This window comes from Stegostoma tigrinum, unplaced genomic scaffold (genome assembly GCF_030684315.1).
Source record: "Stegostoma tigrinum isolate sSteTig4 unplaced genomic scaffold, sSteTig4.hap1 scaffold_53, whole genome shotgun sequence".
Taxonomy (NCBI): domain Eukaryota; kingdom Metazoa; phylum Chordata; class Chondrichthyes; order Orectolobiformes; family Stegostomatidae; genus Stegostoma; species Stegostoma tigrinum.
The window spans coordinates 2,919,630-2,945,027 of record NW_026728461.1 but is presented as its reverse complement, the minus strand read 5'-3'; the positions used below and the strand labels follow the sequence as shown (position 1 = coordinate 2,945,027).

Genomic DNA, 25,398 nt, shown 5'->3' with positions numbered 1-25,398 from the left:
GGAGAGTGGCAGAGTTGCTTCTGAGACTAAGATCCTGAATTTAAAAAGAGGAAGCCGTGAATGGCATGGCACACAAGCTGGCCATAATAAATTGGGGAGCATAACTTAAGGGGATAGAATTGGATAGGCAAGTGAAAACACTTAAAGAAAATATTGGAGAACTGCAACAGTTGTTCATTCCTATCTGGCACAAAAATAAAATGAGAAATGGGGCCTATCCATGACTAGGAGGGAAATTAAGAATAGTGATCTAGAGTCTTAGAAAATAAGAACATGACGTGCTGGTGTTGGGCTAGGGTGGACAAGGTCAGAAATCACACAACACCAGCTTATTAGTCCAACAGGTTTATTTGAAAACACAAGCTTTCGGAGCCTCAGACCTTCTTCATGAACAGATTGCTCTTTCGCCCTTGAGACTGTTCTGCCATTCATGCTGATATTGCTGATCACCAACTCAGTACTTTCTCACTTTCAACACCCTTTGATCCCTTTATCCCTCTGAACAATAATCTAAACCTTCTTCACAACGTTCAATATTTTGCTAAACCACTTTCTTTGGTAGTTGAAGTCCACAGATTTACTCCTCTCTGAATGAAGAAACCCCCTTCCCGGAATCAGTCTGGTATATCTCCATAGCACTGTGACTACAAAGACAGACTATCATTCCTTAGATAAGGAGAACAATACTGAACGGAATACTCCGGGTGCAGTTGCCCTGGTGTCATGCAGTGTTGTTCAGTTCACTGGGTGTATGATATGTCGTGTCCACCCCGGAACTATGACGCTTGGTATGAGTTTCAGCCAATGAGCGAGAGCTACATATATTCTTGCCCGTCATTCACTCCGATTGGTTAGACAATCGCCCGTGTTTTGTTGGCCACTCATATCTGCACCACCCCCGCCCCAACATTCACATTGACGGCAGCTCCAGGCCAATCACACAGGCCCAGTGCGCAGTGCAGGCATTGCAGCAGGCTGCAGGTGGTGCCAAGTTGGAGGAGGGGACTCAATTTGAGAAGCTCTCCAGGCTCAAGCAACAAAATCCCTGTCCTGCTCTCGAGGCAGGAGTTTGTGAGACGGGGTAGGAATGGAAACCGCGGGAGGTGATGGCCTGGGCAGTTTATAATCTCGTAGTGGAGGCCTGGGGCCCCCATGTATCAGGCCAAGGATTACTAACCGCCATCTTGGTTAGGTCGGGGACGGGAATTCTCCCCAGATACTTGGCCGCCATTTTCGGAAAGGGAAGCCGTGTCTCACTTGGGCAGAAATCGATGAGGCTGAAACTAAGAAGGAAATCCTAGAGGTGTATGGGGAGGATTCACCAAACAGCCACTGGAGACTCAAACCCCGAATCAGACTCACTGATTTGATTTTCAGTCAGCCGACTGGAGTTGGGAACTTGATCCAGAGAGAAGAGGACGGAGAAAGGGAGAAAACTGGAAGAGGAGGACAGAGATAGGGGGATAGATCTGGATTTCAGTCGAAAGAGGAAGGAGGGTAGAGCCAGGAGTTTACAGAATTGAGAAATAAGAGAGAAGAATAATGTTCCTTAGGATCTGGACATGTCTGTTCTGAATTTTTTCCTGCAATGACAGTAAATGACTTTTGTAAACTCCTTTTGCAGGATATTAGAAGAGAAGTATTTGCAGATATTAAACACAAATCAAATTTCCTGCTGTGAATGGTTGACTCATGCAATTTATGAGGAGCTGAGTCCCTTCAGCCTCTGAATGTGGAAGGAGAAATGTTTGACCTGTATGTCGGTGATACAGACAATATTCAGCTGACAATATTGCAGTGAGGAGACTGCATAAAAGATTTACCCTGTTACACATCCAATGTGGGAGCATTCCAGCATATTTCTTGTGGAGAGAAATTGAACCAATCAAGAAGGTTGGGAAAACATTTACACCATTCACAGTGGGGAGATACTCTGCTCGAGCAATGTGCTGTCAAGGCTTCAGTTGATCAACCATTCTGAAGTGATACAAAGGTGACAGTACTGTGCAGAAACCATGGAAATGTGAGAACTATAGTAAAAAGATTCAATTACCCATCCCAGCTGGAAATCCATCAATGAATTCACATCAGGAAGAAGCCACTTACCTGTTCTGTGTGTGGGAAGGAATTTAATCAAACAACCAAACTCATGTCACATCAGAGAATTCACACTGGGGAGAGACCGTTCACCTGTTCAGAGCGCGGGAAGAGATTTACAGACATCCTGGCTCATGTGACATCAGTGGATTTGCACCGAGGAGGGGAGAAGCCATTCAATTGTTCGGTGCATGGGAAGAAATTCCCTCATTCATCCAGCCTTCAATCACACCAGCAAATTCATACTGAGCAGAAACTATTTGGCTGCACCTCCTATGGAATGAAGTTCAGACACGCATCTGCCCTCATTGGACACCAGCGAGTTCACGCCAAGGGGGGGGGGGGGAGAAAACCATTCGCCTGCTCTGTATGTGGGAAGGGCTGCAGTCAATCATCCAGTTTGCTGAGACACCAGCGAGTTTATCCCAGAGAAAAGCTGTTCAGCTGCACTTCCTGTGGGAGTAGTTTCAGGTGTTCATCTTCGCTCTGCTCATCAGCAAGTTCACACGAGAGAAGGCCATTCACCTGCTCCATTTGTGGGAAGCGATTCACTCAGTCCTTCAACTAGAGATAAATAAGTGAACCTGAATACGTTTATACTGCAGTAGTTCAAGGAGGAAACTCACCAGCATCTTCTCCAGGGTGACTAATGATGGCCCAGCAAGAGATTTCCGTATTTTAAGAAAGAATTGAATTCTGCTACCAAAATTAAGTCTGACAATATTAGATCTGTTTCAACTGATGTAAACACAACTATAATTGGCTGCAGTTTGGTAATCTGGATATATTGCTGATGGTTTGGACAAGTGTCCCTTTTTAAAAGCACCAACGGTCATTCTGAATTCAAGATTTGTGTTTGGAGAAAGAAGCAGATGCCTTGTGAAAGGGAAAACATAAAAATCAATTTATAGAAAGAAAGCTGACAAAGGAGATGACCAAACAAGTTTTGTTCATCAATGCTTGCAGGGCCAACTGCTCCTTTCACTGCCCTGTATTGTACAGATTAACAGCGTCACATCTGATAGGGCCAGGGTAAAGAATGAAGTGAAACTGGGCTATTGTCATAACCTTAACTTTGTTTCACATTTTCTTCTTCTTTCTCTTGGCCTTGACATTCCCCTCTGAAATGAAGAAGTTTACCTGTATACCTGGTCAGGCAGCAAGCCTGACTCTCAATCCAGACCGAAAACAAAGACAAAAATAAAGCTTGTCTTTAAGCCTCTACCCTACACTGATGACAGTGCACTGGTGCACTCAACTTTCTTCTTTACCACCTTATCCAACTGTGTTCAGGGAGCTATCTGGAATTAGGCCCCAAGATCCCCCTTTATACCAATGATCCTAATGGCCCTGCCATTTACTGTATACTTTCCTCTTGCATTTAGCCTCCCAAACTGCATTACCTCAATTTTCTCTGAATTAAAGTCCGTCTGCCATTTCTCCATCCAACTTTCCGATTGATCTACATCCTGCTGTGTCCTTAGACACCCTAACTCACTATCCTCAGCTGCACCAATTTTCACAGCATTAGCAAACCAACTTAGATTTTCATCCAAATCTTTTATAAAAATAACAAACCTTGTGGAACACCCCTGGTTACAGATCTCCAGTCAAAAAACACCATCGCCACCCACCCTCTGTCCTCTAACCCAATCCAATTTACCAACGCACCATGGATCAATCTCATGTGACTTAATCTACTGGAACCACCTACAATGAGGGAGCTTGTCAAATATTTCCGTAGAGTACATGCAGACAACATCCACTGCGCTGCCTTCAATCAGCTTCGTGACTTCAAAAAAAACAAAAAAAAACACAAGCCAGTTTGTGAGACATGACCTCTTCTGCAGGAAGCCACGTTGCATGTTATCCACATGAACTTTAGCAAGGCCTTTGACAAGGTTCCTCGTGGCAGGCTGATACAGAAGTCGAAGTGACCTTGGTTACACCATGAGTTGGGTACAGAACTGGCTTTGTCATAGAAGATGAAGAGTAGCTATAGATCTGAAACCAGTGCTTTTCTGTAGGAATCAGACCGCTGTCGTTAACATATTTATTATAAAAAATATTTGGAGGAGAACATAGGTGATCAAATTAGTAAATATGTGAATAACAGATCTGTGGAGCTGTGAGTAGTGAGGAGGAATGCTAGACGATACAGCAGGATATAGATTGACTGGAGGCTTGTATGGAAAAATGGCAGGTGGCATTTAATCCAGACAAATGTGAGGTGATACATTTTGGAAGGTCTAATGAAGGAGGGAAGTGCACAGTAAATGGTAGAATTCTGAGAAGCACAATCATAGAGCAGTATCTAGGTCTACAGGTTCACAGTTCCCTGAAAATGACAAGTCTAGTGGAGAAGATGGTCAGGGCAAAGTGTATAAAAACTGGTCATGTTGCAGCTTGCTAGAACTTCAGTGAGGCTACATCTGCAATGTTGTGTACAATTCTGCTCACCAAACCACCACAAGGATGATCAGCTTTGCAAAGGGTACAGAAACAGGTTACCAGGATGTCACCTTGTTTGGAGGATATTAGTTATGAGGAGATGTTGGATAAAATTGGTTTATTTTCTTTTGAACATCAGAGGCTGAGGGGCAACCCGGTAGAAATTTACAAAACTGGGAGAGACATGGATAGTTGGAGTCTAGAGTAGAAATGACAGTTTGTGTAGGGGACATAAGTTTAAAGTAATAGGGAAAAATGTAAAGGAAGTGTGAAAAGTAAGTTTTTACACACAGGACAGTATGTGCCTAGAATGCATTGCCAGAGGAAGTGGGATAAGCAGGTACAATCACAATGCTTAAAAGACATCTTGATGGATTTGTGAATTGGCAGGGAATAGAGAGATACAAACTGTGCAGGGGAAAGAAAGAGATTTCATGATTAGAAAATCATGCGTTAATGGAGGCTTGTGGGCTAAAGGGACTATTCCTGTTCTGTAGTGTTATTTGAGACCTCAGTTTTTCAAATACAGACTGGAATATTGGTAGAGTAAGAGGCAGCAAGGGTAAGTTTTCCTGGATTGTATGCACGATAAATTTCCGAAAACAGTGCATTCAGTTCAAAAAGAAAGAGCGCTCGTTTGGTCCTACTTCTTGGGAATGATGGGAGCCAAGTAGATCAAGTGTCAGTGTCAGACCATTCAGGAGACCATGATCACGTGTAGGAAGGTACAGAATAATGTCAGATAATAACCAGCATTAATTCAGAATGAGAAAACTCAATTGATGGAAAGTTGTCTTCAAGGGCAAGGTCAAAGCTGGACAGCAATGACTGGAGTGACAGGTTGATGGGACAAAGTATAAATAATAATAAGGGCTACTTTCAAAGAGAAGCTGGCTCAAGTACACTCAAAAAGGAAAGGAAGGGCAAACATTCAGGGCTGCTTGTATGACAATTAGAATTTAAGATAAGATTTAAAAAAAACACTTATGATAGGTGTCAAGGAGAAAAGTCCAAATTGACAGTCACAAGGAATACAGAAGGTCCAGAAGTTGGGGCAAGCAGATGAAAAAGCACACAAGGAAGGGAGACAGTTAGGAGAAAAGGTTGGCAGCCAGTTGAGAGGGGCTGGTAACACACTGGCTATAACAATGTAGGAGAGAAACATGCAGATTCTGGGCTCAGACACAGGGCAAAATTTAGGAGCCCCTTGGCCTTATCGGAAGCAGCAGAGGCAGTGGATCGATTGCCACCATGAGTGAGACAATGAAGCTCTTTGAGCTCCTCAGTTGTTGTTGTAGGTGAGGATGGAGGATACATGGGGGAGGGGGAAGAAATGTTCAATGAGAACAAACTTGTATTAGAGATATCATTAAAAAATAAACATACTGCAGGTCACACAGAAAGCTGATTTGGCTCTTATGCTAAATATAAAGACTGAGAACTGGAGTTATAAACCAGTGGAAACAGATTCCATTGAAATGGTTCAGTACTGACTGTGATTGAAAGCAAAATCCAAACATCCAATAGCTACCTACAAACTCACTTCTGTGTCAGCAAATGAGATAAATGAGTGAATCCCTTCCCACCCTCAGAGCAGACGAATGGCCTCTCTCCAGCGTGAACTCGCTGGCGTATATTGAGGCTAGTTGATCACCTGAACATATGTCTGCAAAAAACACACAAATAGTCCCTCAGCAGTGTGAACATATTGATGATTCATCAGTTGCCCAGAACATTTAAAGCACTTCCCACAGTTTGGACATTTAAAAGGTCTCTCGTCAGTGTGAGCAGCTTGTATGCCAGGACTGTGGTTCACCAAGTGAATCCCTCCCCACAATCAAGGCTTGCATTGTGCCAGTCCTGGTAATTAACTAAAACCGTGTCCACACACACAATACGTGTATGCTTTCTCCTTACATGTTCAAAATCTGATAATGTTCTGTTTACAATAAACTGAGGTGTCCATAAGACCCTGGGATTATGCCTGGTGTCAGTTTCCCTTTGAGTACACTGTGAAATCAATTTAAAACAGAACAATGCAATGAAGAGAGAGTCCACACAAACACCAGGCTGCCTATGCAATCAGCTCGTAATGAATCTGGTAGTTTGATTAGATTAGACTCCCTACAGTGTGGAAACAGGCCCTTTGGCCCAACAAGTCCACACTGCCCCTTGAAGCATCGGACCCAGACCCATCCCCCTATCACCCACACACCCCTGAACACTCCGGGCAAATTAGCATGGCTAATCCACCAATCCACCTAGCCTGCACATCTTTGGACTGTGGGAGGAAACCGGAACACCTGGAGTAAACCCACACAGCCATGGGGAGAATGTGCAAACTCCGCTCAGACAGTTGCCCGAAGCTGGAATCGAACCCGGGTCCCTGGCACTGTGAGGCTGCAGTGCTAACTACTGAGCCACCGTGCCACCCCGTAGGATTAATGACACACTATTTAAAAAAAAGTGACCACAAAAGCCAGTGATTCACTAATGTCGATCAGGGAACAGAAGCTGCCACCTGGTCTGGACTTATACAAGACTCTGGCGTCTTTGTGAGTGGACAGACAAAGAATGTTGAGAAAGAGGTGAAATACAGGTATTGACTAAATCCACATCTCAATCAGGACTTTGACATCATGTCACAAGCCCTTAATCTTCACTGTTGTGAATGTCCAGTGTGGAAGATCTATGGAACACCATCACGGTGAGGACCCCCTCCAAGTCACACATCATCCTGACTTGTTTGAATCCAGTGCAGGATGAACAGCAATTTCCTCCAATTAAACACTGAGACAGCTTCTACACTGACTGCAACCTTCTGTCTAGTAACTGTGTGAAGCTGAACCAGACTGTTCACAGCTCTGATGAAATACTTCACACTAAGATGAGCTTTCTCCTGCATCATCACCAAACTAACTGTTTCTATCTCAGTAACATCACCTGACTCCATCCACATCTCAGCTCATCTGCTGCTGAAACCCTATCCATTCTTTGTTACTTCTAGATTTAACTACTCTAACACAGACTGGTCCCCCACATTCAACCTTCCTGTAATGTTGGAGTGATTCAAATCTCTGCTGTCTCATTTCTAGTGTTATTGGCCCAAAGTGCATCACAGGTGCTAAAAAGATACATCAACAGATCTGTTAAAAGACTATCCAATTTAGCATCGTGATAGTACCATACAGCATGATAAGTTTTTCTCAAAGTGAGAATGGGACCTACTTTCCACAGGACTGTACAGTAGTTACTCTCACCGAATGCTGTTCTGGATAAATACTGAGGATGAGCTAACATAGGTTTTCCCCTCCCTCTCTCGCACTGTTCTTCCTCATCCCTGTTGTACCATTTTGTTTCTATGTCTCCTGTACACTCAAACATGTCTGTGTAGCTCCTTGAAAAGATAACTTTAATAAAACTTCAAGTATATTCTTTTTTGCTTCATGCAGCAAGTCATATGTGTATTGTCTCCTCTTTTCTTGCACTCGCAAAATCCTGCTGAGAAGAAAATGCCAGTTGCTGAAGGAACATTCGCAACAGTGGGATTCAAACCCACATCAATGAAAAGACTGGAGTCTTAATTCAGCACCTTAGACTGTTCAGCCACAGTAACTGACAAGTCGTGGTCATCCTTATTGTCTTCAATGATGATGTCGCTGCACCAAATTTTAGTCATGGAGCAGGAGAGGCCTCGAGACTGCATTACCATTTCTTAAATCTCTAACAACCTCAACCTCAACACCATTTTTGCCTCAAATCCCTGCAGAGTCTCCAATTTCTCTCAGGTTACCTCTCAAGCTTTCCTCTTCTCAAGAAAAGAACTTCTTGCTGTTTAACAGAAAGTGTGAAAGAAACATAGGAGGTCTGGCAATGAGACAAGTGAAATCATGTTAGTTTCAAGATATTTGCACTATTTCTTTCTCTCCGCAGGAATGGCTTCACTAACATCCTACATAATTGTTAAAAATTGTAACAACTATGTAGCAATTAAAGCTAAAATTCGATCTTCTCTCTTAATCATTTGCAGCACCTGCAGAGGACTTTAGACCCATTTCTGTCCTTTTCCATACCCATCCTGAATCGAAAAGAGCGAAAATAACAGACCTGCTGAATTTATCCAGCACATTTTCTGGACATTTTGGGTTTCTAAATTAATTCCCTCAATGTGTCAAATGTCTTAAATGCTTGCTCACAAGGTCTTGGTATCTGCTATTTAAATAGTGCACTGTGAACACTTCAATCATCCATTTTATATGAAACAAGCACACAGTAACTGAACCGTCTTCACGCAAAAATACAAAAATGTATTTCCTTTCTCATCTTTTAAGCCCGTTTGGTTTTTTGTACCATTTAATATGAAGTCTTACAACTGCACCAGAAACCTCTGGCTAAAAAGATTCTGAAAATGTAGTCCGTAACATGAGAATTGGCAAAAGTTGTTGACACACAGAAGAAAGAAAATGTTGTGTGAGATTCAGCAAATAAAGGAACATTTCTTAGACTGTAGCTGAAAAAAATTGGTTTATTGAAACAGACTTTTTCACCATTCGACCGAGTGACTGGAGTTATACAGGGCACTTAAAGATGAGGGCAACAACATCACGAAATTAATTTTGAATGTTAAATCCTGGAGCAAGTACTGAAAATGGATTGCAATGTGAATGAGAAGAATACATTGGAACCTTGGGATTTTCTAAAGCAGTTACCTTTTACTTCCTTGGACTGCAGCGGCGTCAGTGAAAAACCCATTTGTCACCTTATAAAGCAGGATTTGAACATTGACTGTGGAAGGCCAAGTTAACTCAGTTGTTGGAACATACGCTGTTTAAGTGCAGAGTTGTGAGTATGAGCCCAACACTGGGCACCACCTGTTTATTTAGTATTTTCCCTTTGCAAATTCCCTTCCTCCAGCTATTCTTGATGACCCTTACATCCCATGAATCAGCTTAGCGAATCTCTTTTGCACCGCATTCAACGCCAGCATATCCTTTCTTAAATACGAGTAGCTAAACCAATATGGCTTCACCAACATCCAATACAGTTGTTACAAGATGTCCTGATCCTCAAAACACTAACACCTCGCAGTTAAGGCCAAAATTCCATTTACTTTCTTCATAACTTCAGCATCAGTTTAGGACTTTAGACCCATCCTTGCCCTTTTCCATACAAATCCTGAATCGAATAGTTATAATAACTGCCTGCAAAATGCTATCCCACTGAAACTTCAACCACTTGCTCAACTTTGTAACCGAAAGTCAAGTCCAGGACCTTCCCCTTCCTTGTTGGGACTTCTACTTAGTGGCTGAAAAAATGCTCTCCTGGATGTATTTTAAAAATTCTGATAAATCCTTCACATTATGACAACTCCATTAATGTTGAGGAAGTTGAAAGTCTCTGCTACCATAATCCTGCTACTTCTACACTTTCTCAAAATCTGTCTCCTTATTTATTTAAAGGGGTTTTCAAAAATGTCACCTGTCCTTATTGCTGTATAGATTCCCGAAGCAAAATAACAATATTTCCTCCTCCTTTACCACCTTGCATGAAGGCCCTGTATCCTGGAATACTGAGCTGCTAACCATGTCCAAGTGACAGCAATGGCTTTATGACCCCACTAATTTGTATCCTCAAATCATCTGCCTTATTCATCTGACTCCAAACATTAAATACCATTCACCCGTGGCAAACTCGCTTATATCTTAATTGCCCAATGACAATGCCTTCCAGACTCTCTTGTTTCTTCTCTTTTTGGCCATTATTATTTTTGAACATTCTCTGGATTTCAGCCCACGGCTAAACTTTTTACATGACCCCCAACAGTACTGGAAACCCATCCCCAGCTCCCACAAGGATGCAGTTCCCATTCCACTTTAGGTGTAACCGCTGTGTGTAATTCTACTCTTCCTGCTGAAGGACGGATGTTGTAAAACTTCAAAAGGTTCAGAAAAGAATTGTAATGGTTATTATTGTAATAGTGTACCACTAGTACACTAAGTTTCAAGCATTTTGGGATGACTCGGTTCCCAGTTGCTCATATGAAATGTACTGACTGTCATTGAGTGAAAAATAAAAACCACAGGTTCCTCGCACTTGTTGGAGGTGAGGATAGAGGAGATAGGCTCTCCATCTCCCCTTTCAAAATAAATTAGTCTGCTTTTGAGATAAAGATCCAATGCACAGTAGTTTTAATAAAATTTATATCATTTTTTCTCCCAACAAGGTAACCAGACATGTGGTGTTTTCAAACATCATGAGAAACAAGCCCAGATAACATGACTTGGATACAGATAATACGAGCAACAAAAATTCCTACAGATTCTTGGGAACTCATTGGTGTTTAACCACAGTGGCTCAGCGGTTAGCACTGCTGCCTCACAGTGCCAGGGACCTGGATTTGATTCCACCCTTGGGCAACCGAGTGTGTGGTTGTTGGCATATTCTCCCTGTGGCTGCGTGGGTTTCCTCTAGGTGCTCTGGTTTCCTCCCACATGCTGGTTAGTGGATTCGCCAAGCTAAATTGCCCAGAGTGTTCAGTGATGCGTATATTAGGTGGGCTACGGGGAGATGTGTCTGGGTGGGATGCTCTGAGGTTTTGTGTGGAATTCTTGGGCCGAAGGGCCTGTTTCCATACTGTAGGAATACTCCGAATTCTATGAAAACCCGTCCTAATGAACTAGGGAATCCCTTTTCACACACTGCGGGTGGATTGTCTTTACCCAGTGTGAATGTGTTGATCTACAGCAATAAAACGTGATCATTTTCAAAACCTACTCTACAGTTACGTATTTGTTATTGAGATTAATGCGAAAGGACTAATAAATTAAACGCCATTTATTTCAATGCCAGAGGTCTAACAGCTAAGGCAGAGGAACTCAGGGCAAGATTGGAAACATGAAACTGGGTTATCATTGCAATTACAGAGGCAAGGCTCAGAGGTGGACAGGGCTGCCAGCTTAATGTTCTAAGATATAGTTCCTGTAGAAAGGATAGAAAGTCGAAGGGGGAGGGGGAAGCAAAGCAAGAGAGGAGGGAAAAGTGGCATTTTTGAGCAAGGATAACATTACGGCGTTACTTAGGCAGGATATATCTGAGAATACATCCAGGGAAGTTATTTGGGTGGAACTGAGAAATAAGAAAGGGATGATCACCTTATTGGGATTATACTATAGCCACCCCCATTAGTCAGCAGGAATCTGACAAATAATTTTGAAAGAAGTTATCTGGAAGAATAACAGGGTGGTGATGGAAGGGATTTTAACTTTCCAAACAGACTGGGAATTCCATGGTCTAAAAGGCTTGGATGGAGCGGAGTTTGCTGAGAGTGTAGAGGAAAATGTTCTGATTCAGTATGTGATGTACCGACTACAGAAGGTGCAAAACTTGACCTGCTGTTGGTAAATAAAGCAGGACAGGTGACTAGGGTATCAGCAGGGGAGGACTTTGGGGCCAGTGACCATAATTCTATTAGTTTTAAAATAGTGATGGAAAAGAGTAGACCGGATCTGAAAGTTAAAGCTCTATATTGGAGGAAGGCCAATTTTAATGGTATTACACAAGAGCTTTCAAAAGTTGATTGGGGCAGATGTTCGCAGGTAAAACAGAAAGTTAGAAAGTGGGAAGCCTTCAAAACAAAAAGAGATAACGAGAGTTCAGGGACAGTATACTCCTGTTCGGGTGAAGGACAATGCTGGTAGGTATAGGGAATTCTGGATGACTAGAGAAATCAAGGTTTTGGTCAAGAAAAACGAGGAAGGACATGTCAGGTATAGACAGCAGAGATCGAGTGAATGCTTACAAGAGTATAATGACAATAGTATACTTAAGAGGGAAATTAGTAGGGCAAAAAGGGAACATGAGGTAACTTAGGCAAATAGTATTAAGGAAAATCCAGTGGGATTCTACAAATAGATTAAGAACAAAAAGGATAACGATGGAGAGATAGGGCCCCTTAAAAAGCAGCAATGCCTCCTATGTGTGGAATTGCAAGAAATGGGGAATATAATAAAACAAGTATTATGCATCAGTATTTACTACAGAAAAGGATATGGAAGATATAGACTGTGGGGAAATAAATAGCAACATCTTGAAAATTATCCATATTACAGAGGTAGTGATGCTTAAAACGTATAAAAGTGGATAAATTCCTGGGACCTGATCAGGTGTATCCGAGAACTCGGAGGGAAGCTAGGCAAGTGATTGCTGGGCCCCTTGCTGAGATATTTGTATCATCGATAGTCACAGGTGAGGGACCAGAAGTTGGCTAATGTGGTGCCACTATTTAAGAAAGGTGGTAAGGAAAAGCCAGGGAACTATAGGCCAGTGAGCCTGATATTAGTGGTGGGAAAGTCGTTCTAGGAATCCTGAGGGATAGTACTTGAAATATTTGGAAAGGGAAGGACTGATTAGGGATAATCAACATGGCTGTGTGTGTGGGAAATCATGTCTCACTGACTTGATTTTTTTTGATGCAGGAACAAAGAGGATTGAGTAGCGCAAAGAGGTGGATGTGTTCTATATGGATGTCACTAAGGCGTTTGACAAGGTTCCTCATAGTAGACTGATTAGCAAGGTCAGATCAGATGGAATACAGAGAGAACCAGTCATTTGGAAACAGATCTGACTTGAAGGTAGAAGACGGAGTGCTGGTGGAGGGTTGCTTTGTCGACTGGAGGCCTGTGACCAGTGGTGTGTCATTTATAAAGATGATTTGGATGTGAATGTAGGAGTTATAGTTACTAAGTACCAATCCTTGCAGCATACTGCAGGTCAAAGGCCTTTCCAAATGGCCAGCTCTCCCTGGATTCCATGTGATCTAACCTTGTTAATCAGTCGACCATGAGGAATATCGAAAACATCCACCGCTCTGCCATCAATCTTGTTTCTAACTTCTTCAAAAAAACTCAATCAAGTTAGTAAGGCATAATTTCCTATGGACAAAGCCATGTCAACTATTCCCCATTCAGTCCACGCTTTCCAAATATATGTAAATCCTATCCCTCAGAATTCCCTCCAACAACTTACCCACAACTGACGTCAGGCTCACTAAAAGTTTATTGTTCCCTGGTTTTATGTGACCACCTTTCTTAAACAATGGCACCAGATTAGCCAACCTCCAGTGTAACAGCTCACCTATGACTGTCAATGGTGCAAATATCTGAGCAAGGGGCCCAATCGCAAGCTTAGCTTCCCGCAAAGTTCGAGAATACACCTGAAGAGGTCCTGGGGATTTATCCACCTTTATGCTCTGTATGGCATCCAGCACCACCTCCTCTACAACATGGAGCTTTTCAAGATACACATTCATTTCTCTAAGTTCTTTAGCTTTTGTATCCTTTATCACAGTAAATACTGATGTAAAATACTTTTTTGTATCTCACCCATCTCGTGCATTCCCACACATAGGCGGTCTTACTGTGCTTTTAAGAAGCATAGTAGTGTCAAAATTGGCCTCATTTAAAACTTTGACTCTTCGACCAAAGTCTATCCTTTTCCATAATTATTTTAAAACTAATAGAGATATAATCATAGGCCCCAAAATATTGTCCCCCCTGCTGACCCCTCAGTCACCTGCCCTACCTTATTTCCCAAGAGAAGATCAAGTTTTGAGCAGGGACTAATGACACCAGTACAAACAGCCCAAAGATCAAAGTTCATTCCTTGATTTAAGGGCAAAATCCTTCAAATGTGGTTGTGGTGAACTTGCTGGTGTGTTCACAGTTGGGATGATTGAGTGAATCCCTTTCCACACATAGAACAAGTGAATGGTCTGTCCCCAGAGTGAACTCGTTGGTGTTTCAGCAGGTTGCTTGACTGAGTGAATCCCAGCCCACAATCAGAGCAAATGAACAGTTTCTCCCCAGTGTGACTGCGTTGGTGCATTTCCAGCTGGGATGGGTAAATAAATCCCTTCCCACAATCCCCACATTTCCACAGTCTCTCCCCAGTGTGACCGTGCTGGTGTTTGGGCATTTCAGATGAATCTTCACAGAATCTTCGACACACAGACAATACGCATTTCTCCCTGGTGTGAACAGTGCTTCTTCCTTTAATGTTCAAAATCCTGAGATAATTAGGTTACGACAAACAGATTGAGTGTCAGATCTGGATGTGGTTTTGTTTGATTTCTCTGAATGCAATCACAATTTCAAACTGAAGAAAAAAAAAGTAGAGAGAGAGAGAGAAACCAGAAGAACACACACAAAGATTGTCAAACTCAGAAATTAATCTGATCAATTGTGGATGCAACACTGAGGGGCACTGCTGGATTATCAGTAAAACTGAACTGGTTCATTAAATGTCCTTCAGGGAAGGGAAACAGTCAGCGTTTGCCCAAAACTACAAAAAGAGATAGAGTTTGGACAGACATGAAGGGCAGGCATTTTATTCATCTGAAAATGAATCCAATTCCTGTTTTCTCTCCATACCCTCTGATCCTTCTGAAGGACTAAGATGCAGAAAAATACCTGAAATCTGAAATAAAAACAGAAAATGATAGAGATACTCAGCAGATCTGGCAGCATCTGAAATGGTGATAGATGCAGGAACCATTGCAATCTTGAAGAAGTGTTGAGATGATCATCCACTGCACCAAAATACAGGTTACACACCGAGTGCCAGAAAACGGGCCTAGCTTCAATAGGTGCTTGGTGGCCAGCACCGATACAATGGGGACATTGTTGAACACAATGTTACCCGAGTGTCTGACCCCATTTAGTTCCGTGTTTCTCTCCTATTCTCTTTTCGGAAACAGGCAGCAGCAAGTAGTGAAGAATGCAAATGATATTTCGGCCTTCATTGTGAGAGGATTCGAGTACAGGAAGAGGGATATCTTTCTATAAGGCCTTGGTGAGACCACACCTGGAGTCGTTTGCACCTTTGTTCTCCTTTCCAGAGGAAGGATGGCCTGGCTACTGAATGATCGGAAAGAAGGTTCACCAGACCAATTCCTGGGATCACAGGACTGATGTATGAAAAGAGATTTGATCTTGATTAATCCTTCTTTCTTTTAATCTTTCAGCCACCGACAACATCATGAACTAATTTCAAATCCCATTTGCTGATTTGAGTCTTTTACTGCTAAAGCTATACTTGGGTTCCCATTCCCCTGTCATACGAGTTTAAATCCTCACCAGTGGAACTAGCAAAAGCATCAACAAGAATATCTGTCCCAGCTCTGCCCAGGACAATTGTTCAAGCTTGTGCATGTCCCACCTTCCCCAGAAACAAACAAACAGTCTCAATGCCTCAGGAATCCAAACCTTTTAAGTTATAGCTCCAGCCATGCACTCATCTCATCTGTCCTCTTATGCTTTTACTAGCACGTGCATTGTAGCAGCTCACACTGTTACGGGATTAGATCACAAAAGGTCCTGTGGGGGGTATAAAAGAGTCCTGTTGAGAAGGAACATTAGGGAATTTACTTGGGTTTCTGTAAACAGACAGTTCAAAACACATAAGCATTTTAACAAGAGGCAGTTTTTAAAGGCCTGGTTCAGCCACAATCACAAGTTTGTTACTTAATAAAAAGTAGAAGCAAAAGTCTGATCCTACAGCATTCTGAACTGTTTAGGTAATTGTAACCAGAAATGCAAACAACCAATTAACGTGAAAGGGTTAGCTGAATTCCTTGAGCAAATGTTTGTCAGCAATAAAAGCAGCTCACTGTATCATTATGGAAGGAAAAGCAATAAATGGTGTAAACACAACCTCGAAAAGACCAACAACATAGGAAGGGGCAAAGGAAGATTATAAAGAGAGAAGTCAGGGCTGCAGAGAGATAAAACAATTGAAATGTAGATACGGATAATTTGAATAAATTCTTACATCCAAAGATCAAGGGAAGAGTGACAAAGATAGATTACAAAGTCCGAAATGAAGATATGGTTCGTGCCTTAGTTATTTGTGAAATCTGAACAAATTTTGTTTCATGGCTTGGTAAAGCTCTAAAGTGACTGAATTTCACACTCAGTGGAACTGGAATAGATGCTTTTTATTAAAACAAGAAAGTAATAATGGAAAGCGCTTAGAGTAGAAAATGAAACTTCAGTTTAAAAATCATTTACAGAATGCAAATCGTTGGGATTGTAAACTGCAGCAGCAAGTCAGAAACACTGTTTGATCTTTTAAGCTGAAGTAAGAGAGGGATTTTTCCACAATTTGTCAACTGTATTACAAAATTGTAGTCACTTTATATCAGAGTTGAGTTTAAAAGACTTAATCACAATTCCTAACAATCCACACTACAGTTAGTAGAGAATTTGGAAAAGTTCTTAGTGATAAGATACCATTTTGGTTTTTGGCAAAAAAATGTGGTGCAGCTGGCAAATGTCTGAGGAGGAATATAACTGTCAAAAGCATTGTAAGGTCCCAAAGACAGACGAAGTAGTTTTCGAGCTAACCTCAGGAGATTATAGAAGGGTTTAGGACTGAACATAGTGTTGTCCACGATTGTTTGAACATAGGACATAGAACATTACAGCACAGTACAGGCCCTTCGGCCCTTGATGTTGTGCCGACCTGTCATACCGATCTCAAGCCCGTCTAACCTACACTATTCCATGTACGTCCATATGCTTGTCCAATGACACCCTAAATGTACCTAAAGTTGGCAAATCTACTACCGTTGCAGGCAAAGCGTTCCATTCCCTTACTACTCTCTGAGTAAAGAAACTACCTCTGGCATCTGTCCTATATCTTTCACCCCTCAATTTAAAGCTATGCCCCCTCGTACTCGCCGTCACCATCCTAGGAAAATGGTTTGCTTCCTGGATTGGGTATATTGATTTGGGGTGTGTGGCTAACAATGACAACAATATTGCATGTAAATAACACCTAGCGAATGGAATAAAAATATCACAATCAGCCCGGGAAAGTTTGAGTGTCACTGTCCGCTCTTCCAATCTGAGCTGTATTTAAGAGGGGAATTAGGCCTCATGTGAAAGCCAGGTTTGGAGTGGACTCTGGCCTCTCCCACACATGCGGTAACAGAGCTCTGAATAAAGGTCACTTGTACAACTGAACACAACACAAACTTCTCCCGACAACAATGTGGCACTGGGTGTAAGCTTGACAATACTACATTTGAGATCTCGTATTTTAGTGTATCTCTTAACTTCCTATCTTCAGCTTTCAGGTCCTCCTCCCTTGGTTTTCCTATGTCACTGGTACAATCGGATGTTCACCCTCCCACTCCAGAATGTCCTGAAGCTGCTCCGTGTCATCGCTAATCCTGGCACCAGGGAGGCAACATACCATCCTGGATTCATGTCTCTCTCTATCCCTTACTATTGAATCCCCTGTCTCTACAGTCATATTTATCGTTTCCCTCCCCTTCTATGCAGCGGAGTTACTCCGAGTGCCATGAACCCGACTGATGCTGCTTCCCGAGTGGCCACCCCAACATCCCCCACCTCTCTCCCCCACCCCCGACCCCCCAACTGAACAGTACCCAAAACAGTATATCTATTTGAGGGAGATGACTCCAGCACTTCCTTTCTGAGCCTTTTACTTGTCTGATAGTCACCCATTCCCTTGCTGTCTGTGTAATCTTCACCTGCTGCGTGACCAGTCTGTTGAGAATGCGACCACAACCTTCTCAGTTACCATGGATGCTCCATACTGACTGCACCCACAGCTCAAGCTCTGAAAAGCAGTTAACCAGTAGCTGCAGATGGACACACTTCCTGCACAAATAGCCAATAGGGACACTGGTAATGTCCCAGAGTTTAATGCGGAAAACTGTGAGGTGATTCACATTGGAAGGAGTAACAGGAATACAGAGTACTGGGCTAATGGTAAGATTCTTGATAGTGTGGATGAGCAAAGAGATCTCAGTGTCCATGTACATAGATCCCTGAAAGTTTCCACAAGTTGATAGGGTTGTTAAGAAGGTGTACAATGTGTTCGTTTTTACTGATAGAGGGATTGCGTTTCAGAACCATGAGGTCATATTGCAGCGGTACGAAACTCTGGTGCGGCCGCACTCGGAGTTCTGGTCACCGCATTGCACGAAGGATGTGCAAGCATTGGAAAGGGTGCACAGGAGATTTACCAGAATGTTGCCTGGTATCGAGGGAAGGTCTTATGAGGAAAGGTTGAGGGACTTTAGGCTGTTTTCGTCAGAGAGAAGAAGGTTCAGAGGTGACCTAATAGAGACATACAAGATGATATGAGGATTAGATAGGGTGGACACTGAGGTCCTTTTTCCTCAGATGGAGCTGGCTAGCACGAGGGGATATAGCTTTAGATTGACGGGTCATAGATATCGGACAGATGTCAGAGGTAGGTTCTTTACTCAGGGTAATAAGGGCGTGCAATGCCCTGCCTGCAACAGTAGTAGACTCGCCAAGTTTAAGGGCATTTAAGTGGTCTTTGGATAAACATATGGATGATAATGGAATAGTGTGGGTTAAATGGGCTTCAGTGTGGTTTCACAGGTCGACACAACATCAAGAGCCTATGTTCTATTGTGCAAGAGGAGCACATCACAGGTGTGATGTCTTCTGTTTTGACTTCTCTCCAGATTAAGCCAGTTTCTGCCTTAAAAAGAATTTAATTAAGCTAGGTCCTCCCCCTTCATTTCAAACATTACTATTATAAACCTAAAGCCCCTAACTTTATTTAAGCTAATATATACTTTAAAAACCGTAAGAAAATTCTTTACAGTATCAAATATCAATTGGCTGTTTCCATTAGGACTGAGAGACTTTCTGAACTGCCCAAACTGAGACTGAGCATCACACTCAATCTTTCAGTTTCACTTTCTGTTTCACCCAACTCCAAAGCACTCTCACTTAGCCAAGCAGTACTCACAGCGCAGCCTTTTCATTTTCATTGTCTGCTCACACCCACTCTGATCTCAGCCTCCCATACTGTTTCAATGCAGCTCAATGGAAGCTCAGGGAACAGCATCTTCACGTTAAATGCAGTAATTTATAAACCTCAGGAATCAACACAGACTTCAGCAGTTTCAGGATCAATGGAGTTGTCAGGAAATGGAAGATTCCACCTGGAGGGGTGCTGGAATTTGTGCCCATCAGGAATTTTAAAAGGAAGTTTGCAGGTATTCAAGAATGAAAAATGTATAGACTAAAATCATGAAGTGGGCGATTGGGACTAAATATGACAGTTCTTTCAAAGAGACGAGGTGTTGTTTGGACAAATCTACCCCTCTCAGGCCAATATCTCCTTTCTCAGCTGCAGGGTATAGAACTGAACACTTATCCCAGAGGTGATCAAACCAAAAATTTGAATATCCTGCTTTCAAGTTACAAACTTACCAGGAGTATTCTCCCATGCATAGAATGGTTAAACCTCTTTCCTTTCACTGTTAAGTGTCAATGATACTCAGATCCTGATCACTCCGCTTAATGGAGAACTTGCATCGGGATCCTGGTTTGCAAATTATTCTCAATAAATATCCTGTAAAGCAAATCCACAAGAGACAAATAACGGTCAGGCCTGGACAGAAATCCAGAAAACACAAGATTGTCTGGGAAAGGCAAACATTTCTCTTGGTTTCTGTTAGTTATGTATAAATCCTCCTCTTAAAAGCACCCTGCTCCCCCACACAGAAAGATGCAGAGGTAAAATACACCCATTATTAGAGACTGAGGAAGTCAGACATTAATAAATTTGACCAGGGAGCACAAGGGGACTCAGAGCACTTTCAGTGATTTGATCCCAATCATATGAATACTGGGCAAACGGATATGCTTTAATAGATCATAATATTTAAAGCAGGACTTCCTACAGTGAGAGTGCAACAGGTAACATGAAGTTCTAAGCAAGGATTAGCGGATCCGAAACGTTATTTTTTTTTCCTTTCACAGATGCTACCAAACCTACTGAGCTTTTCCAGCAACTTTGTTTTTGAACATGCAGTTCTGAACACGTTTTCGGCATTTCTCCTCCATTAAATATCTAACGGATAACTTGCAGCAATTTATACTGCCTGAAGCCAGTACTCCGCCAGCGTCAAAGGTCCTTCCCAGGAAATACACGCCGTGTCTCACAGTCTGGGAAAGAAGTCCAGAAAAACAAAAACAAAAACAAACATTTCTCTTGTCTTAATCTCCCCTCCCAAGCAAGAAAGGCTGCGCTTGCGTTCCACTGCAGGTTGCCACCTATAAATATGGCGATCCGGCATGAGTCCCGAAGATCACTGCCCCTAATAAAGATGGTGGCAATTACCTCTGCCTATCGCAGCCTCAGGTCCGTAGCAGTTTTTCCGTTTGCTGCAAAACACGGGACCGGCATGTTAAAATTTGTTTTCTGACATGCATCAACGGCTAATAAAGCCTCTCAGTCAATACCGAAAGTATTTCCCTCCCGTTTTTTTGCAGCTTTCCTTTTTATCCCGTGTACTGTACCTTCGGCAAGCAGCTAACCCTCATTCGCAGAGATGTTGCGCCCGCGGACAGAGGCGATCACATGATTTTCACACAGACAAACATCTCACTCGCTCTGATTGGCTGGAGGGTAGGCCGCTTCCATTGGCCCCGCCCCGTGCTCCGATTGAACCAAAGCTGACATCGCTCACAGGGAGATAGCAATAGCTGCAGGTGTTGGAGTCACAGATGACACAGTGTGGAGCTGGAGGAACACAGCGAGCCAGGCACCATCAGAGGAGCAGGAAAGTTGATGGTTCAGGACCCTTCTTCAGAAATGGGGGAGGGGACGGGAACTGAAACATAAACATAAACAGAGTGGGGGCTGGGGAAGGTAGGTGGGAAGGTGATAGGTGAGTGCAGGTAGTCAGTGGTGAAGATTTTTCCTGCTGTTCATTACCTCTGTGAGTGATGGTGAGGGTTCATCCCGAGATGGGGAAAAAAAGGGCCATTCCTGATTCTCCTAATGTACGGCAAAACAGCTTGTATTTTATGGAAACTTTTACTCTGTCATTTTCCTCGATGTTTTGGCTGTTTCAGAGACTTGGATAGAGCAGGGTCAGGAATGGATGTTGCAAGTTCCAGGGTTTAGATCTTTCATTAAGGTCAGGGAAGATGGTAAAAGAGGGTGAGGTGTGGCTTTGTTAGCCAAGGACAGTACAACGGTGGCTGAAAGAACTTTTGATGAGGTGGTATGGGCTGAGAGCAGAAACAGGAGAGGAGAGGTCGCACTGCTGGGAGTTTTTTATAGGCCCCTGCAAAGTTCCAGGGATGTGGAAGAGTGGATTGGCAAAATGATTCTGGGCAGGAGTGAAAAGAACAGGGTGGTCATTATGGCAGCTATTAACTTCCCTAACATTGAATGGAAATGCTATAACTCTAGTATGTCGGATGCATCAGTTTTTGTCCAATGTGTGCAGGAGGGTTTCCTGACTCGGTATGTCGAAGGGCCGACGAGAGGGGAGGCCACACTGGATCTGGTACTTGGTAATGAACCAGGCCAGGTGTTTGATTTAGTGGTAGGTGAGCACTTTGGACAGAGTGACCATAATTTGGTTATGTTTACTGTAGCAATGGAAAGGGTTAGGAATATGCCACAGGGCAAGAGTTATAGATGGGGGAAGGGCAATTATAATGTGATTAGGCAAGACTTAGGAGGCATAGAATGGGTTAGCAAAATGCAAGGGATGGGGACAATCGAAATGTGGAGCTGGTTTATGGAACAGATATTGCTGTCCTTAATAAGTATGTCCCTGTCAGGCAGGGAGGGAGCGATAAGGTAAGGGAACTGTGGTTTACAAAAGAAATTGTATCTCTTGTTAAGCAGAAGAGGGAGGCATATGTGACGATGAGACAAGATGATTCAGATGAGGCGATGGAGAGTTACAGATGAGCTAGTAAGGATTTAAAGAGAGAGTTAAGAAGAGCAAGGAAGGGACATGAGCAGACATTGGCAGGTAGAATAAAGGAGAACCCTAAAGCGTTCTATAGGTATGTGAAGAATAAGACGATGTCTCGGGTAGGAATAGGGCCAGTCAAAGACAGAAGTGGGAAGTTGTGTGTGGACCCTGTGGAGATTGGAGAGGTGCTAAATGCTTATTTCTCATCTGTTTTCACTGAGGAACAGGAGAATATTGTAGAGGAGGTGACTGAGTTACGGGCTACTAGAATTGAAAGGATTAAGGTTAGTAAGGAGGAGGTGTGATCAATTCTAGAAGGTGTGAAGTTCGTAAATCCCCTGGGCCAGATGGGATTTTTCCAAGGATTGTCTGGGAAGCCAGATAGGAGGTGGCAGAGTCTTTGGCCTTGATCTTTGAGTCCTCATTATCTACAGGTTCAGTACCAGAGGTCTGGAGGATTGCAAATGTTGTGCCCTTGTTCAAGAAGGGCAGTGGGGCTGACCCAGGTAATTATAGACGTGTGAGCCTTACATCTGTTGTAGGAAACATTTTGGGAAGGATTATAAGAGATAGGATTTATTATCATCTAGCAAGCAACAATTTGATTGGAGATAGTCAGCATGGATTCGTCAAGGGCAGGTTGTGACTCCCAAAACTCATTGAGTTTTTTGAGAAGGTGACCAAGCATGTGGCTGAGGGAAGGGCAGTTGACGTGGTGTACATGGACTTCAGTAAAGCCTTTGATAAGGTTCCACATGGTAGGCTATTGAAGAGAATACAGAGACACGGGATTGAGGGAGATTAAGCAGTTTGGATTGGAAACTGGCGTTCCGTAAGAAGGCAACGAGTGGTGGTTGATGGAAAATATTCAGCCTGGAGTCCAGTTACTAGTGGTGTGCCTCAAGGATTTGTTTTGGGACCACTGCTGTTTGTCATTTTTATAGATGACTTGGACGCAGGCATAGGTGGATGGGTTAGTAAATTTGCAGATGACACTAAAGTCAGTGGAGTGGTGGACAGTGTGGAAGAATGTTGCAGGTTGCAGGGAGACTTGGATAAACTGCAGAATTGGGCTGGAAGGTGGCAAATGGAGTTTAATATGGATTAAATGTGAGGTGATTCACTTTGGCAAGAATAATAGGAAGGCAGAATACCGGGTCAATGGAAAGATTCTTGGTAGTGTGGCTGTGCAGAAGGATCTTGGTGCCCATGTACTAAGATCCCTGAAAGTTGCCACCCAGGTTGATAGTGCTGTTAAGAAGGCTTACGGTGTGTTAGGTTTTATTGGTAGAGGGACTGAGTTCCGGAGCCATGATGTCATGCTGCAACTGTAGAAAATGCTAGTGTGGCCTCGTTTTGAATATTGCGTGCAATTCTGGTCGCCCCATTACAGGAAGAATGTGGAAGCATTGGAAAAGGTGCAGAGGAGATTTACCAGGATGTTGCCTGGTCTGGAGCGTAGGCCCTATGAAGAAAGGCTGAGGGACTTGGGTCTGTTCTCTCATTGGAGAGAAGGAGGCTAAGAGGGGATTTAATAGAGACATACAAGATGTTCAGAGGATTAAATAGGGTGGACAGTGAGAGCCTTTTTCCAAGGATGATGACTTCAGCTTGTACAAGGGGACATAGCTACAAATTGAGGGGTGTTAGATTTAAGACAGATGTCAGAGGCAGGTTCTTTACTCAGAGAGTGGTAAGGGCATGGAACACCCTGCCTGCCAGTGTAGTTAACTCAGCCACATTAGGGACATTCAAACAGTCCTTGGATAAGCATATGGATAATGATGGGGTAGTATAGGGCAAGGGGCTTAGATTAGTTCACAAGTCGGCGCAACATCGAGGGCCGAAAGGTCTGTTCTGTGCTGCATTGTTCTACGTTCTATGTTCGAGGTGCTTCACAGATGAGCAAAACATCGATTAAAGATATCAATTTTACGATGTATCATAAAGAATAAGAGAGAGGTTCAGGGAGGAAATTCCATAGTTTGGGTTGTCAGCAGCTCTAACCCTGGAGTGTTGTAAGTGGGGTGGGTCAGAAAAATATCTGGAAAGGGGAATTGCAGGAGTGCAAAAAACACATATGGCCTTCATGACGGCAAAGGTTTCAGAGACTGTCATTAGAGAGTACGGATGTCGCATGGAGCTTAAGGCATTACTCTGCACTCAATCCATTACAAGTCATGACCACAAAGGTACAGAAGATTTCTGATGCCTTAATCAGGCTGATCAATATTTGTATCGATGGGCTTGCAAAATGTCAGTAATCGCCTCTACCTCAGAGTCATGGTATTGTTGGGATGCTGCTACAGAAGAGGAGACAGGGAGCAAGGAATGTCACATAAAACGCTCTCCTCTTCTCACTATTTTCACTGCAAAACCAAGGGAGCACCTAACATACCACCTCTATCTCCCATCACAACACTTTGCCCCACAATAACTCTGTCTGCCCCTGCACAAGGAGAAGTGGGATTCTTTTCCAGGACCATGTGGTGCCCTGAAACTCTGAGTGAAGACCAAAAGCATCTGAGCGATGAGAGCAAAGATTTGAGAAGACTGTCTGCACCTTTGCTGAAACTTACAGGAGCACCAGGTCAAAGCAATAGGCAGCATGTGGAGTACAAACTGGAATTGAGTAAGTGTGCGTCTGTACAAATTTGGACAGGCCGGGGGTTTGGGACACTTGACAAAATTTTCAGTTTCCTTTTTGAATAGTCACCTGAAATGCCTTTTTAGAACCACTTCTAACCCTTATCCATGCTCAGATCTGGAGGGCCAGGTCACTCTTGCACTGGTTTCATCCTGCAATTTTATGAAGTCAGCAACAAGATGAGTTTCAACATTGACTTTGAAGATTATTGAAAGCTATCATCGATTGCCATTAGAATGTTTTGATTTTGATTTATGTTGTCTTGTGTACTGAAGTACAGTGAAGTGTTTTTGAGAGTGGTGCAGGCAGATCATAGCAAACAATGATTTACAGATCAAAGTGTGCTGAGACAGAGCAAGGCATGCAAGGTTATGCCTGCATAGGAGGTGTGCAAAGCAAGATCAACACTATT

At 42.9% G+C, this 25,398-nt stretch overlaps 1 long non-coding RNA gene across 4 annotated transcripts; it reads right to left on the bottom strand.

Annotated features, from left to right (window-relative positions):
* Positions 1-14,335: 14,335 nt before the first annotated feature.
* On the bottom strand, positions 14,336-20,984 carry LOC132208746 (uncharacterized). 4 transcript variants are annotated; one of them, XR_009444878.1, is made up of 5 exons: positions 20,922-20,984; positions 20,398-20,786; positions 19,830-19,971; positions 15,810-15,920; positions 14,336-14,700 (listed from the first exon to the last, which is right to left on the bottom strand). It is a non-coding gene; the product is annotated as an uncharacterized LOC132208746 (long non-coding RNA). The 4 variants fall into 4 exon arrangements; XR_009444877.1 differs by having other exon boundaries at positions 15,810-15,942; positions 20,398-20,949; XR_009444876.1 differs by having other exon boundaries at positions 20,398-20,949.
* Positions 20,985-25,398: the final 4,414 nt, after the last annotated feature.